Here is a 17,378-nt window from a genome sequence, read left to right as displayed (position 1 = left end):
CCACGGCCCAGTTTGCAGTCATCTGCAAACTTTGTCAGCCATAACCCTCCTGTGTTTGCTTGTACTTGGAAAAGTAGATGCCAAACAAGAGTGGGCCCAGGACTGAGCCCTGTGGGACACCACTTGTGACAGGCTTTGAGTCTGACATGGCGCCAGCAACTCTGACCCTGTGGGTTCTGTCACTCAGCCAGTTTGCAACCCATCTTGTGATGTATGGGTTAACATTTAAGCTGATGAGTTTTTCAATGATACCCGAGTGGGGTATTGTATCGAAGGCCTTCGCCAGATCGAGGTAGGCTGTATGGACTGCCTTTCCCTCATCAATGGCTTTGGTGACTGTTTCGAAAAAGTCAACCAAGTTTAAAAGACATGATCTGCCTTTGACAAAGCCAAACTGGGTTGGATCCAAAGTCTGCAAATTCCCTATGTCTTTATTTATGAGGTCCATTATGATCCTCTCCATAGCTTTGCAGATAAGGCTTGTCAAGCTAATGGGCCGGTAATTTCCAGGGTCTGTGGAGGCACCGCCTTTGTGAAGTGGGACCACAGTCGCAGTGCGCCACTCCCTGGGTATGTATCCAGAGGTGAGACTATGATTAAACAGCTGTCCTAGCTGTGGGTTTAATTCCTCGTTGAGTTCGTGGAGCACACAGCCTGGGACACCATCAGGTCCCATGGATGCTGTGTTTTTTGCTTTGGAGAGAGCAGTTCTCACTTGGGCGTTTGAGATGTTTGGGGGGCTGCAACCATTTGGTATAGATATCTCTCCTTTTGGGGGGGGGGAGAAGTTTGCACTGAACCTGTCAGCCAGTATGTTGGCAATGTCTGTAGGATCAGTAATCTTCACATCATTTTGAACTAGTTCTGAGCATATCTGGGAGTTTCCTCCCAGGTTTCTAACATAGCTAAAGAAGGCCTTATGATTGTCCTTTGAGTCTTTAGCTATTTTTCTCTCAAAATTTGCTTTGGATGATTTTATGAGAGCTCTTAGTTTTTACTTATAGTGATCAAGGGTGTCTTACCTTTTAAGGATTTTGCTCTATCTTGTAGTAGCTTCCTCCTTTTGTTGTAGAGTTTGTTTATGGCTGGGGTCCACCAGACTGGACGCTTGCCCTTGGTACAAAGAGTCTTTGTTTTGCTTGGGATTGCCTTATCCATGCAGTGCTGCAGGTGCTGGTAGAAGGCATTTGTAAGTGATTCAGCGGCTCGAGTACTGTTTTCCGCCAGCTCGGGGGCCTTAAAGGAGACCACACTAGTCTTTAGAAGTGTGAAGTCGGCTTTTGAGAAGTTTTTTACTGTGGTCTTTTTTATTTCAGGTGTTGGGTGGGATGAGGACCTCCAGCAAGTATAGTTTGTGATCTGGTCTCACCAGTGAGTGGTATACTTCGGTGTTGAACATTGTGCTCCCATGTTCGTGATGATGAGATCAAGTATGTTTTCTCCTCTTGTGGGGATGGTGACTAGTTGTTCCATGGCATTTGAGTTTATGAATTCCAGGAACTTTTGGGCTAGGGTGTTTGGGCTTGAGTAGTGTTCCCAGTCTATATTAGGGTAATTGAAGTCACCTAGTATGATGGTGTTTGGAGATACATTTATCCCCTCCAGTGTTTTCAGGAAAGCCATGTGAGGTTCCTGACTTTGTGAGGGTGGCCTGTAACATGCTACAATTTGCATGGGAGGTTTTCTAGTGGAAGGATGTTTTGGCCAGGTGGATGGTTTTGTTTTGGTTTATTTTGAGATTGGTATATGTTATTTCTTCATTGCCTTTTTGTGGAGCTGATGATTTTAAGATCTGGATGGTTAGATGTTGTTTAAATATTATAGCTACACCGCCTCCTTTCTTGTTTAGCCAGTCTACTCTTAGTATGCCTTAACCTGTAGGGAGTATTTGCTCACTGGTAATGTGAGGTTTTAGCCAAATTTCTGTCAGGATGACTATATCTGGGGCGTACAAGTCTATGGTGGCATGGAGTGTGTGGACTTTGTTGGATATACTTCTAATATTTAGGCTTAGTAGAAGGAAGTCACTTGGCTTTCTATTGGCTGTAATATGGGAGAAGTTGTGGTTTCTAGTCTGATTATAAGGATTGGGGTTGGAGATGGTAGAGCCAGGGTTGGGGTGGATGTCTTCACTTAGGGCTAGTTTTGATATGCATAAGGTTATTAGTTTTCTCAGTTTTTGAATGTGTTTGTTTATAAGGGAAACTTTATGATTGTGCTCTGTGGGTAATAGGTATGGTGGGAGGGTTACTATGTTAAGTTGTAGGGATGCTTTATGTTTGAGTAATATAGTTGGTAGAATATGTGGGGGGGGTGCATAGGGATGGTTCTTGAGTTGGTGGGAGGGGAGCTGAGTGAGGGTGAGACATGAGTGGTGGTGTGAGTAGTAGTATAGTGGCAGTGGTTGAGTGGGGGAATGATGGAGCTTTGGTAGGATGTAAGATATGCAAGGAGAGTGCATGCAGTGAGCATAGGTAAGGTATGCTTGTACATGTTAGTTGAGGAGGTTTGATAGTAGTGGGAAGATGGAGGAGGTAGTGTTGGGTTAGTGCTGTGGTTGGCTATTGGAAAGATGGGAGGGGTTTGTGAGTGTAATAAAGGTGGGACCACTGGGGGCGGGAGGGAATAGGGGGCAGGGTGGGGAGCGAAGCGGGTAGAGACCCTGTTCGTTGCTTTTATGAGGCGGCTGGAAACAATCAGGTAACAGAGTTAACTGATAAATGAACATATGATAGTGACAAGGGTCAAGAGACAAATCATAACACTTGGAAGCCTGTTTGGGTTCATATCTAAACATTATTGCAATCCTAGAGCATTACCTTACTTAAATTAAGAGAATCTTAGAACTTTAAAATTACACAATTTTTAAAACATATAATTCAAAATTTTCAAAACTTATTAAATAGGCTTAATTTAAAAAAAGCAATGATGCTTTTCCAACCAAATAATCTCAATCCCAATTTAAAGCTTAATAAATTGATGATAAATCTGTCTAAATCCACCTTTACTCAAAGACAAAACTAGCTAGGACTTCTGTAATTATAAACATCTCTCAGCTGGAGATATAAGATATGCTTTTAAGCTACCTAAAACTACTTTATAATTCTGAGACAAATAAAAGACCTCATTTCAAAGTTTTTAGACAGCCCAAAAATTAATGACCACTGTATACGTTTTTGTAAATTATTACGGACTGCATTCACTTCTAAAAAGAAGATATCTAGTGTATATAAATTAATTTGTATCTATTAAATATCAAAACTGAATTGTTTATTCTAAATTTTAGACTAACGTAAATCCCTCAATTACACGTAATAAAAAAAAAATAAAATCAATTCAGACATCTTTAGAATTTCTACCTTTCAAAAAGCTTTTATATACACAGCTAATGTTAACAAATAATGCTTACATGACTCCTGATAAACTCAGTAATTTTTTTCTCCGCTTTATTTCTAACTGGTCTGTATGTAATTATCAAAGATCTGATTTAATCCACATTTTCTGGAGCTGCAAACATTCTTATAAGCTTTGGTGTTCCCTTAAAGTCAGGCTAGAGAAAATGAGATACAAGAAATCTACCTGATCTTGGGAATTTGCACTACTGCGTATACCCCCTTCTGTATTACTACAAGTTGATATACATGTATTAACTACCATTTTCTCACTGATTAATTTTTATATTACCAAAAACTGACTTGATAGATCAAAAATGGCATGGGATAGGTTTAAGCAAACAGCAATAAAATATATATCAGCATGTAAATTAACAATACCCAATCAAACTAAATTGGCTTACTACAAACAATATTGGGAAATCCTTTATAATACTATTATATAATTAATTTCATATATTTTTACTTATATGTACTTGCATAAAACTAGCTCTGAGACTTAACATTACCAAATATCACAAGATTACCTTGTATCTTTCTTGATTAATGCAGTCTATAGCCAGTTATGTATTTTGCTCACTTAAAAATATATACAGGCATTCTGCCATTTTTGTATGTAGTTACTAGTATGGAATAGTGTTTTCTGATTGTTCTATATCTAACTGATATTCTTAATAAATATGTTGTTGGGAAAAAGCCAGACAGAAGCCAGTAAGATCCACAACCGATTTATTGATTGAGCACTTTCGTCTCACAATAGAAACTTCATCAGAATACAATTGCAACAAAAAACCTCACCTTTTATACATTGTCTTAATCACATAAAATGACATCACTTCCTATATACAAAAATTGAATTCATACATAAATAAATACAATAGAACTAATAGAAATTGCACTGTTAAGTCCTGGTGCCTCAGAGGCATTAGTTCTCATTTGCCATCTGAGCTCCTTCAGTTCTAGATATTTATACAGGGGTCCCCCCTCTCATCCAAAGTTACTTGCTCAATGACAGTGAACCTGAAACTGGTGCCTCTGAGGCACCAGGACTTAACAGTGCAATATCTATTTTAAAACTTAAAGCAGAATTTTATATGCAAGTGTTTTATACAGGATGATGTCATGTAGTAATTTTAAGTAGTTATTTGTATTTATGTATGAATTCACTTTTTGTATATAGGAAGTGATGTCATTTTATGTGATTAAGACAACGTATAAAAGGTGAGGTTTTTGTTACATGGTATTCTGATGAAGTTTCTATTATGAGATGAAAGCGCTCAATCAATAAATCGGTTGAGGATCTTACTGGCTTCTATCTGGCTTTTTATATCAGTTTGTGGTTGGTGTGTGCTTTTCATACATGTTGTTGGGAAAATTTTAAATAAAGATATTGGAAAAAATACTTTTTGCAGATCATAAAGACTGGAATCAGACAACACAGAACAGATGGATATGCATAACTGCATGTGTATTAAAATGAAAGGAACAGATAATGAAGTTGATCAGAGAGGATAAACATGGAACCACCCCTGAGTTACTATGTTACTAATTTTCCTGAGCTTACTTTGATGTTTATATTAATAATGATCTGACCATCTCTATGTAACTGTGGGTGACAGCTTTTCCCTCTTGAAAGAAAGTTCCAAAGTACCAAATCTACACAGGAGGGCATGGATGTGATATGATAACAAAGTGGAGGAGCAGTCATTGCTCATCCAAATACAACCCACTGCACTACATAAAAGAAAGCAATGATAAAGACTGAAAATTACATGAGAATGTAATGAAGATAAGCATTTCTGTAGCCATAGGATCAGACCAAGAATTATGCCATGAAGGACTTCCAAGATGACTGCACGTTGAGTAACAGCTCATTCCAGCTCTCCCAGTGTGAAAAGAGAAACTCATCAGAAAAGGCCAGTAGACTTCTGTTTATGGGTACATTTTAGTAACTGGCTAGTAAGTACCCTGTCTGGATGTCAGGAATAAAGAAATACAGAAGACCTGAAAAAAAATCAGCTACAAAAAGTGAGGAAGAAACACTGATTGGGGAAACTTCTGCAGCTGTTCAGCAAAAAGCAATGCAACCTTCAGATATGACTTCCAGTAACCTACTGGAAGATATAAGACAACTGTATATAGAACTGGTTAAAATAAACAAAACACTGATGGAGTATAACAACATAAACAACAAACAGCTGGAAAAAATGGAGATGCTTTAAAAAGGTATTCAGATGAGATGAAACTGTAAAAATCAGAGGTCAAAATAAAGAAAAAGATGAATGAATATGAGACAGCTCGGGAAGAGATGCTTCAAAAATAATAGAATTAGAGGACAGAGCACAAAGGGAAAACCTGAGATTTTGAACTATAGCAGAGAAGCTGGAAGGAACAGCCTGTATTAATTTTATGAAAGCACAAATAAGCATCTGGACTGGTATTCCACAGCAGGAGTTGTTATTTGGAGGGGCACATCATGTGTATGCTCCTACCCTGGCTATAAGAAAACAACCTAAACCTTTAATACTAAAGATGGAATCCTACCAGCAGAAGGACTTGATTCTGACAAAATTGTGGCAGAAGTGGGGAACAGCAGAGTGTTTGTGGAGAATGAGTACTCATTGTACACCAGACAGAAGAAGAGCAAATGTATTCCACTACTCAGGGAATGTTGAGATGCAGGTGTGAGATTCAAACTGCTGTACCCAGCTGTCTTCAGTGTATTCTTCCCTGGAGGGACAAAATCATTTTTTGATGAAGTACATGCTAAGGAAGAAATACAAAAGTTTGTTGAACAATTATTAAGCTGTGAAACAGAAGGAGATTCTGCTTCTTGTTCTTCTGGTAATAAAGACCACAGAGGCACTGTACCTGTGAAACCTTTTCAAAATTTTCAATGGAAAATGTTGGAGAGAAGGAAGGGAGCATGAGAGCTGACTAGAAGAATTAAGAGTATGTTGGAAATGAAGCAGATACAGGATTTCAGAAATGAACAATAATAAAACCAGTAACTTAATATGGGATTACAATGCAATAATTATATTTGTGAAATAGAACAAGAAAATCTGAAAATATTGGACTTTTTCAGAATTTGTTGGACTTGTGAAGGACTCTAAAGCATATGCCCTACTTCATGTCATTAATGTTTGGAAAAGTGCTTTGGGGAGGGGAAGAGGAGGGAGAAAGTTAACTGTAAGTAAAGATTTTTTCCCTTAAATAGTACCAATTTTGTGGCATGTAGGTTTCGTTACATGCTATAAAGTACAGTTTTTTCAGTTATTTTTAAGTGTCAGGGGATTGTAAACAGGTGTTGGTGTTCTTTTTTCCTCCCTTTTCTTTCTCTCTCTCTTTCTTCTTCAGTTTTAAGAAATGTAGGCACTGCAATGTATAGAAAAGCCTGGTTAAAAGGCATGATAAAAGAAAAGAAATAATGTGCTTTTTTCATTCTTGCATGGGGAAATTACTGGATTAAAGACATAGATTGATTTAGTAACAAGCTTTATGAGAGAGCATGTAAATGAAAAAGAACACTGAATATTATGAGGTTTTTTTTCTAGCAAATACATGTGCGCTCAATAACATTTCTGCAGATGGTCTTCATGTTTCCATGGAAAAAAATCTGATCAAGAGAAACTGGTTGCCTGGTTCTCATGTCTCCATGGAGACAATGTGATAAAGAGGAACTGGCTAAAGTCTGGTGGAGAGTGATTGCCTAAGGAGAAAAAAAGAGAAATTGGCTAGGAAATAATGTTCTCTGAAAGCATTCAGTCCTATAAAGATAAGACAAAAAACAATCCGCACTTAGTAAAAGCACAGGCTGCACCATGCATCTTAGCATGGATGACCTTTCTTTTAGGTGAACTCAAGTCTTTGAGTGTGGCTATCAGTTTGGGACCTTGGGACCTGATGTGGCAAAAGCTAGATTATCGAATGCCCTATAGAGATATATAATGCAAGCCCTGAACCACAAATTTTATTTCGTAGTATTGGATTTGGTCCAAAATGACCATAGGGGAATTATTCTGGATGAACATTTAAGCAAAAGGGAACTTATTTGGATTATTAGACTTAATGCATTGGAGCTCCCAGGACTGAATGAATCCTGCTCTTTAGCACCAATATTAAAGTTAAAAAGTCTTGAAGGCTGATGTTTAAGTACTAGACTATTTTATGGTATAATACTGTTGTATTATTGTATTATATTACTAAAAGTTTTTTAGTTTTTAGCTTGTTTGTTTATTAGCTTTATTAATAGTGTATATTGTCAGGCTAAACCATTGTTCACCTGAATGATGAACAATGGTCGAGTGAATTTTCTAATGTCCCACACGATTCATGTTGTATTGCCAAAGATCAATTCTATGATCCTTAGATAGGTGGGATTGCAACCACATATATTAGGGAACATGTACTAAGTCACATGTGGTACCTTGGAGTAGTTCTCCTTACTCCAACTCAGTAATCTCATATATATATATATATATATATATATATATATATATATATATATATATATATATATATCTGATGAAGTCTGTGTTACAATAGATGAAAGCGCTCAGTTCGAATAAATTGTATTTTTGAACTTGAATTTACTTGAAATTGGTTTGGTACTCCTTGGTGTGTGTAGTTACAGTCAGTTCACTGTGCCTATTTGTGGACTGTTTTCTCTGGTTCGTGGTTCCTGGTGAATTGTGTTACTATGGCTGGTTGTGAGCTGCCCTCCACCCTGGGGGAACAAATGAATGGACTATTGGATAAAGTGGTAGCAAGTATTGGCTTGCTTACCCAATTAGTGAAGGAGCTCAAAGAACAAGTTCAAGGTTCTAAGACCAACAACCTTGAACTTAACGAATTTCTTCGAAGACCTATTTGCCTCAATGACGTTGAAAGGTCTGGTGGGGCTGGTAAGGAGGCCTGTTCCATGAACAATTGTGATTCTGGACTTAATTTAAATGGTTGGCTCAATAGTTCATTTCATTTTCCCAGTCTTGAGAGAGAGAACGATGAAGGAATGAGTTTACAACAAGCTATGGACAAATTACACACAGTTTTAACAAAATGTCATAAGTTACAACTTGAGAATTTTTATCTTAAGGAATGTATAAAATGTAAAATCGTTCCAAAGGGGCTGAGGTGTTGGAGGTACCCAAACGGACAGTAGATAGTTCTCCTTTTCACCTGGAATTAACAAAATTGTTTGATAGAAGGGGGTTTGAATTATTGGAACTAATTATTAAGAACAATCAAAAGGAGATAGATGCTTTGTTCAGTGATGCCAATAAACTGAATGACAATATCAAGGGGAATTTGTTGTTTGAACACCGTGTCGATCACTACAAATCCATGTTTGTAGGGATCGACAGAGAGTTAGGTGAAATGTAAAAAAGAAAAAATAATAAACTTTTAAGGGACAAGGAAGCGTATGCCTTAGGGTGTGCCTATCCCAAACCACCTTTGTTGCGTGGTAACCATGAATACAAAGATGCCCATTGGCCCACTTCCCCACATAGGGAAGGTGAGCATGATGACGATGGTGAGGCCTTTCCAAAAAACGGGGTTGTGAGGCGTTCCGAGAGACTGCGGAACAAGAACCAACAGGGAGAAGGGGCGCAAACAACTTGGCATGCTCAACAACAGAAGTTAGGCAAACAAATGAGATTGAACGAAGACAGGCAGGCTGTTAGGCTGAACAAATGTAGACCAGGAAGCCGTAATTTAAAATGAAACAGATAACTGTTTATTGAACTAAGTAAGCGCTTTCGGTAGGGAAACCTTCCCCACCTTCTTCAGACAACTAATTAACAAGTCTGATAGAATCTAATGCCCTTAAGTAGTATTCAAAAAATGATGACATCACATTCAAGCTGTTCCAAATTAATTAGTTACTTAAACATGTAACAACACTTTATCATATTAAAAACACTTTATCATATAAAAGCACTGAAACTTCATTCACACACATAACACAAATATATATCCACATTAAAATAAAAAGAAAATAATAATAATGACAATATTACTAATATTATTAATCTTTAAAACAGCAGACTAGCAGAATAATAATCTCAAAATATCTATATATCATTCTATTAAAATGACCTATCTATTATACTGCAAAAAAGCTCTAATTAATATGTCTATGTTACTGACACTAAGTGTTATATTCTGTCACTAAATATAAACATCTATGCAATATAAAAGATTTTTTCTTCTAAATGCTACATATAATAACAGCAACTCTTCACTTCACTTATGCCAACTACTAGAAATGTAAATGCATAACAAATATTTGATATTTAATATATTTAAACCCATTTAAATATGTTTAGATGAATCTAAATGAATAAATCAATAAATAAATAAATGTTTAAATAATTTCACATAAAACAAATGAGATTGAACCAAAAGGATTACCAGCAGAGGAGGTGGTGATTGAAATGGTGGTTAACAATGAGGATAGTGGAGCAAGTGTTTTACCGAGAATTTGTTCTAATTTACAAGGTGACTTTTTTCTTTATGATTTTACAAATAACAACTACTGAGAAAACTATGTTGACTTACTTTCTAAAGTGTTTACTTTTGTGCCTATGAACTATGCCAAAGTTGAGAACTTGTTGATTGATCTAAAGCTGTTTCTCAGAAAGTTGAACTTTAAACTCATTTTTGAAAACAACGTTGCTAATGAACAGGTTGACACCTTCAGGAGAATTAGTGTGTTCAACCCAATTCTTTCACTGCCGCTAATATGTTTTGAAAAGTTAGTTGAACAAGACTTTAGAGTATTATTGACAAATAAAACCCCTAAAATTGTATGTAATTTAAATGAAACAGAGGTGGAACTTTTGCATAAGTTAATTAAGGACAAAAATGTCTGTACTATGAAGCCTGATAAAGGAGGTGGAGTAGTCATAATGCATAATATTGACTACCTTAACTCTATGTTTAACTACCTGTTTGAGGGTGAATTTTATGAGGAAACATCTTTAAACTATATCTATCTGGCTTACAAAAAAATTGATTATTTGCTCAAAGATTTGTTTGACCAGGGCCAAACTGATGGCACTTTATATGATTTTTTTGCAGGTGAAGCACCCTTTATCCCAAAGATACACAAAAATATAAGTGATCCACCTATGAGGCCTATAGTTAATGTCAGTTGTTCAAAAACTCACCCTCTGGCTAAATTTATTGATTACAAACTTAAAGACATAGTTTTGAATATTAATTACTTATCCAAAGACTCTTGGGATTTTTTACTAAAGATTAGGGGTGTTCCATTTTCTGAAAATTTAACATTTTTGACCATTGATGTGACAGAGCTATACAATGTGATACCGCACAAAGTGGGGCTTACTTGGTTTAACGACTTTCTTATTGACACTGGATAATTTGACAATGATGAGATCTTTGTATTAAACTCTTTGATGGAGGTGGTGTTACAGAACAACTTTGTATTTATAGATGGACAATACTTCCATCAAAATAAGGGGCTAGCAATGGGGGCATCTTGTGCTCCCTGTATTTGCAAATATTGTACTAATACAATGGGGAAAAAAAATTCTATTCAACAAATTTTCCATCCCTCCCTGGAAAATGTATTCCAGGTACCTGGATGATATTTTTATCATTTGGGAAGAACATATTGACAAGATTACACCCTTTATTGAATATCTCAACTCCACTACGTCATTTTTGAGGTTTTGTTACTGTGGTGGTGGTGCTGCGGTACTGTTGTCGCCTCAGAGTAAGACACTGTCCGGTTCGATTCTCCGCTAGAGCGTCTTCTGCGTGGAGACAGGCGTGAATGGGCATACCTTCGTTGAAGGTTGTGCGTCAGGGCTGGTAACTCGGCACGTAAAAATCAACTACCAATCATTAGCGGACTGGAGTTCCGCTGTGGTGACCCCTAACTGGGAAAAGCCGAAAGACACAACAACAACAACATATAACTACGATGTTGATACTATAAGTTACTTAGATGTAAGGGTTTTTCAGGACTATGACAGCAGGTACAAGTACGACTCAGTCATTGTCCACGCTGGTGTCAACGACCTGAGACGTACCTCCTTGGACTACATGAAAAGAGACATTGAGGAGCTCTCTGATTATGTAGCCCAGGCAGGTATGACCCTGACCTTGAGCAGTATCCTACCTTCACCTAGAATGATGCCACAATACAGTGATAAGATGATCAGCTTTAATAATTGGCTTAAATTCTGGTGTCATTCAAAGGGGATCCAATGTCTGTCTGCCTGGGATGACATGCTGGACAAGCCACGCTGCTTCGCAAAGGGACGGCTTGCACCTGTCACCCCTAGGCTTCCGGATATTGGCAAAGGCTCTTGCCACCCCCATAGTGCCTTTTTAGGCAAGGCTCAAATTCTAAACCTACCACCCTAGAACACAAAAAGTAAAAAACTAAGGGTAATGCTGCTCAATGCCAGAAGTCTCAATCTCAAGATGCACGCACTCGAGGCCCTTCTCAGTATGGAGAACATCGATGTCTGTGCTGTGACAGAAACCTGGTTCAAGGCTCCTGAGAGCACCCCAGCACTAGCAGGTTTTACCTCATATCATGCGTTCCGGCCCCAAAATCCGGACAACACCAAGAAAGGAGGGGTGTCCATATTCATAAAGGACACCCACACCTCAAGGTTGGTGGCAACGCACAATGCATCGGAGACCATCCAGGTGCAATTAACCATAGGCAAGACTGCTCTGCAATTTGTAGCATGTTACAGGCCACCCTCTCAAACTCAGGAACCTCACATGGCCTTCCTGAAAACAATGGAGGGATAAATGTATCTCCAAACACCATCATACTAGGTGACTTCAACTACCCTAATATAGACTGGGAACACTACTCAAGCCCAAACACTCTAGCCCAAAGGTTCCTGGAGTTCATAAACTCAAATGCCATGGAACAACTAGTCACCATCCCCACAAGAGGAGAAAACATACTTGATCTCATCATCACGAACATGGGATCACAATGTTCAACACCGGAAGTATACCCCTCACTGGTGAGATCAGATTATAAACTAATCTCGCTGGAGGTCCTCATCCCGCCCCCACCTGAAATAAAAAAGACCACACGTGAAAACTTCTCAAAAGCCGACTTCACACTTCTAAAAACTAGTGTGGTCTCCTTTAAGGCCCCTGAGCCAGTGGTAAACATTACTCAAACCGCTGAATCACTTACAAATGCCTTCTACCAGCACCTACAGGACTGCATGGATCAGGCAATCCCAAACAAAACTAAGACTCTTTGTACCAAAGGCAAGCGTCCAGTCTGGTGGACCCCAGCCATAAACAAGCTCTACAACAGAAGGAGGAAGCTACTACAAGATAGAGCAAAATCCTTGAAAGGTAAGACACCTTTGATCATTATAAGTAAAAAACTAAGAGCTCTCATAAAATCATCCAAGGCAAATTTTGAGAGAAAAATCGCCAAGGACTCAAAAGACAATCATAAGGCCTTCTTTAGCTATGTTAGAAACCTAGGAGGAAACTCCCAGATATGCTCAGAATTAGTTCAAAATGATGTGAAGATTACTGAACCTACACACATTGCCAACATACTGGCTGACAGGTTCAGTGCAAACATCTCCCCCCCCCAAAAGGAGAGATATCTATACCAGAGGATTGTAGCCCCAAACATCTCCAACGCCCAGGTGAGAACTGCTCTCTCCAAAGCAAAAAACACAGCATCCATGGGACCGGATGGTGTCCCCGGCTGTGTGCTCCACGAACTCAATGAGGAATTAAACCCGCAGTTAGGACAGCTGTTTAATCTTAGCCTCACCTCAGGATACGTACCCAAGGAGTGGCGCACGGCGACTGTGGTCCCACTTCACAAGGGCGGTGCCTCCACCGACCCTGGAAATTACCGTCCCATTAGCTTGACAAGCCTTATCTGCAAAGCCATGGAGAGGATCATAATGGAACTCATAAATAAAGACATAGGGAACTTGCAGACTTTGGATCCAACCCAGTTTGGCTTTGTCAAAGGCAGATCATGCCTTTTAAACTTGGTTGACTTTTTCGAGACAGTCACCAAGGCCATTGATGAGGAAAGGCAGTCCATACAGCCTACCTTGACCTGGCAAAGGCCTTGACACAATACCCCACTCAGGTATCATCGAAAAACTCATCAGCTTGAATGTAAACCCATACATCACAAGATGGGTTGCAAACTGGCTAAGTGACAGAACCCACAGGGTCAGAGTTGCTGGAGCCATGTCAGACTCAAAGCCTGTCACAAGTGGTGTCCCACAGGGCTCAGTCCTGGGTCCACTCTTGTTCGGCATCTACTTTTCTGAAGTACAAGCAAACACAGGAGGGTTATGGCTGACAAAGTTTGCAGATGACTGCAAACTGGGCCATAGTCGAAAACACATCTGACACAGATATCCTTCAGAAGGGCCTCACAGAAACGGATAACTGGTGCCAGAGCCATGGCCTAAAGTTAAATGCCAAGAAATGCATAGTCATACCCTTCGGGAAAAACAAGGTTACCCCTAGCTACCATATAGGTGGCAATCCACTGAGCACAGAAGAAGTCATCAGGGATCTGGGGACCCAGGTTGACAGTAGCCTTCGCTTGACACTCATGTTGCTAAAGTAGTTAGGAAAACCTTCTACATTGCCCACCTGATCATGAAGGGATTCACATCTAGATCAAGGGAGGTCATCGTCCCCCTGTACTCATCACTCATTAGACCTATGATTGAGTACAATGCCCCATTCGGAATGTATCTGACCCGACACCTGCAGCAGCTGGAAAGGCCCCAAAAGTTCCTCACCAAAAGGATAAAGGGTCTCAAAAATATGTCTTATGCTGCCCGACTGAAAGAACTCCAGCTCTATTCAGTCTCATACCGCTTGCTCAGAGGTGACCTGTGCCTGACATATAAGGCCATGTCAAACCCTGATTTGATGAATATGCTCCACCTCAAAAAATCTAGATCCCTCAGAACCACAAGGGCGGGAGACTTAAACCTTGACACGGTTATTAATAGAACGTGCTGGAGGGACAGATTCATCACCCAGAGACTCCCTATGCTGTGGAACAAAATCCCTGTACATGTGAGGCAGAGCACCTCGCTGGCCTTGTTCAAGAGGAATCTTGACCAATGGATGGGGGATCGCAGATATACCCCAGGGATTACTTCAGTGTCACTGCTTGACAGAGGCACAGCAAAATAATAGGCATAGTTTTATTCAAAGTAAAGGGGTGGCAAAAGCCAAATAACTATGGGCTAGGCTTATAAATGCCCTTGGGCAGATAGCCTAGTATGAACCTATGAACCTATGAACCTATGAAAGGAAAAGCTTTGAAATTACAATTTATAGGAAACCCAGTTACAGTAACTCTTTATTACACTTCAATAGCTGTCACCCCTACTACCAAAAAAAGGGATAGTAAGGGGGCAGTTTATGAGGGTGGCAAGAATGGTATCTAATGATGATATGTTTATGGATGAGTGTGAGTTGCTGGGTAGAATGTTTGAGAACAGAGGTTATCCTAACAAGTTAGTGGTGAAAGTAAGAGGTGGTATTGAACAGGAAAGGAAAGATGGAACTATTTGTCCTTTGGTAAAAACCCAGGGTTCGAACATTGAAGAAGTCTTTAACAGGAAGAAAACGGGTGACAAACACTTTGCCTCAAGTCTGATTATACAATTCTACGCTAAGGACACCCATATTAGAAATATATTAGAAAAGAATTGGGGAATTTTTTCCTGTTTCAATGGGGTACTAGATAAAATAGGTGATAGACCAGTAGTAGTGTATAAGAAGGGGAATACCATGAAGAAGTTATTAGAAAGTGGTGACAACCTTTGGAAAATGAAGTCTTCTAGAAAATCAGGTACAACAAGGTGTGGAAGGTGTGGACAATGTAAGTATATGTTGGTAACGGACAATGTCTACATCAATAGGAATATTATTAGAAGTACATTCCCTTGCAATTGTAACACCATAGGGGTAATTCACTTTGCTAAATGTTTAAAATGCCTTAGTTTTTACGCAGGCAAAACTAAAAGTAAAATAAGGGAACGAATTTACGAACATTGTTTAAGTATTAGGAAAAATAATTTGAATAATTCTCTTGCTAAACACATTGTAGGTAATCCCGATCATAGTTTTCAGTTCTTTGGCCTTGATTGTGTGGTGGCCATCCCAAGGGGAGGCCCGTGGGAAGACCTGTTAGAGGCAAAAGAACTAATTTAGCAACTTAAATTGGATGCTTGTAAGTTTCCTGGACTTAATAACCAGGTGTCAATTGCCAGTATTTTAAAAGTGAGATCATATTTAGTTTGATTTTAAGTAAAGTTTTAAAGTTTATATGCTTTAACTATTTTGTAGTGATTTATGTACATGTGGGGGGGTTATACAACTTTAAGATGTTTATGGGGGTATGTTGTCATGTGATCAACTAATTGTAAGGTATAAATTGAGCTCATTTCACCTTATGCATTAACTCTGATGAAGTCTATGTTACAATAGATGAAAGTGCTCAGTTTGAAAATAAATTATATTTTTGAACTTGAATTTACTTGAAATTGGTTTGGTACTCCTTGATGTGTGTAGTTACAGTCAGTTCACTGTGCATAGATATAGATATAGTTTGCCTGCTCGTAGACAACTTGTTGATAAATATTGATAGGTAAAACAGATGCTCGATAGTTGTATGAGATTGAAAAATCCCCGGGGTTAGGGAATATGCTCCAGTGACTGTACAGTTTTGGAGCCGGAATATATAATTAGCAGGCATGTGAGGGTGCAGGGGCTTGCCTCCCTGCAAAATCACTGTTAAACATTTTGCATAGTCTGAGAAATAGCCTCAGAGCATATGCAGAAGTGCGTCAAAATTTGTTTGTCATTGTTAGTGTGTCAGTTAGTGATGTTGAAATGTTGATATTGTGCATGTCTGTATACATATATATCAGGAGAATGCAAGGTGCAAACTCCCATGTGAGGGGTACAGTGGAGCTTGCCCTCATATTGTGCAACTGAAAGTGTTTCGATTCATTGTTGCATTGGTGAAATCTTAATTTCTGTGTCATCCATTCAGGATTAACAGAATTAAGTCTCACAGATTTACAGCTGGGATAGGGAGCCATCCCACCATGGCTGCCTGATCTCCTCATGTTAAAAGACAACAAACACATGAGAATCTTGCCTAGGGCTGAATGAACCCCATGGTGTGCAGTCCTGCCCTATTTTACAAATACAGACTACTTGAGTGGGATTATCCAATGGACTTCACATAGGGCAAGTCTATGTCCAGACTGGCCAATCCCCACTTTCCACATGTAGAAGAGTTGACGTATGGCTTCTCTGCCCTACTCTTCTTCTCCCAGCCCCTGGTGGCTCACAATGCTAATTATACACAGAATACTAGTGGGCAGATAGACTGAGATGGACAGACTGACAGACAGACATCCTACCCTGCTAAAACTGAAGAACTGTGTTTACTTACAGGCTGAGATGCAGGCAATAGCTGCTAAAACACACAACACTTTGAAAATTAATAGCCAAGGGTAAAAACTTATCTACAGCTACCACTGAACAAATGCTTTAGTGGCTGTAAGGTTTTAGACTTTAACAATCCTACTACAAATGTGTATGTCAGAACTAAAAAAAGCACATCCAGTTCACTACATTGGAAAGACTCACCAGAACTACTGAATATTTTGTATCCTGTACTTAGTTTATTCAACTGGAGTATTAACAGATGTGGAAAGGTCAGAAAATAACAATTCATTGCACCATGGCTCAACCCCCACCTCCCAATGCACAATCAGTTTATGTCACATGTTTATTCAGCCTAGTCATATTCTTCAAAGAAAAGGATCCTGGGACAGAAACTAATTTCTAACATGTTTTGATGCCTTTTCATTTGTCGATTTTGTCATCCACTTTTATTCTTTAACATTCTTACAGGAACTGGTTGAAAGTGTGTACAGTACCAGTCTT

This window comes from Protopterus annectens, chromosome 3.part0 (assembly GCF_019279795.1).
Source record: "Protopterus annectens isolate FY-2018-M chromosome 3.part0, PAN1.0, whole genome shotgun sequence".
Taxonomy (NCBI): domain Eukaryota; kingdom Metazoa; phylum Chordata; order Ceratodontiformes; family Protopteridae; genus Protopterus; species Protopterus annectens.
The sequence above is the reverse complement of the archived record's forward strand: the minus strand, read 5'-3'. Positions refer to the sequence as shown.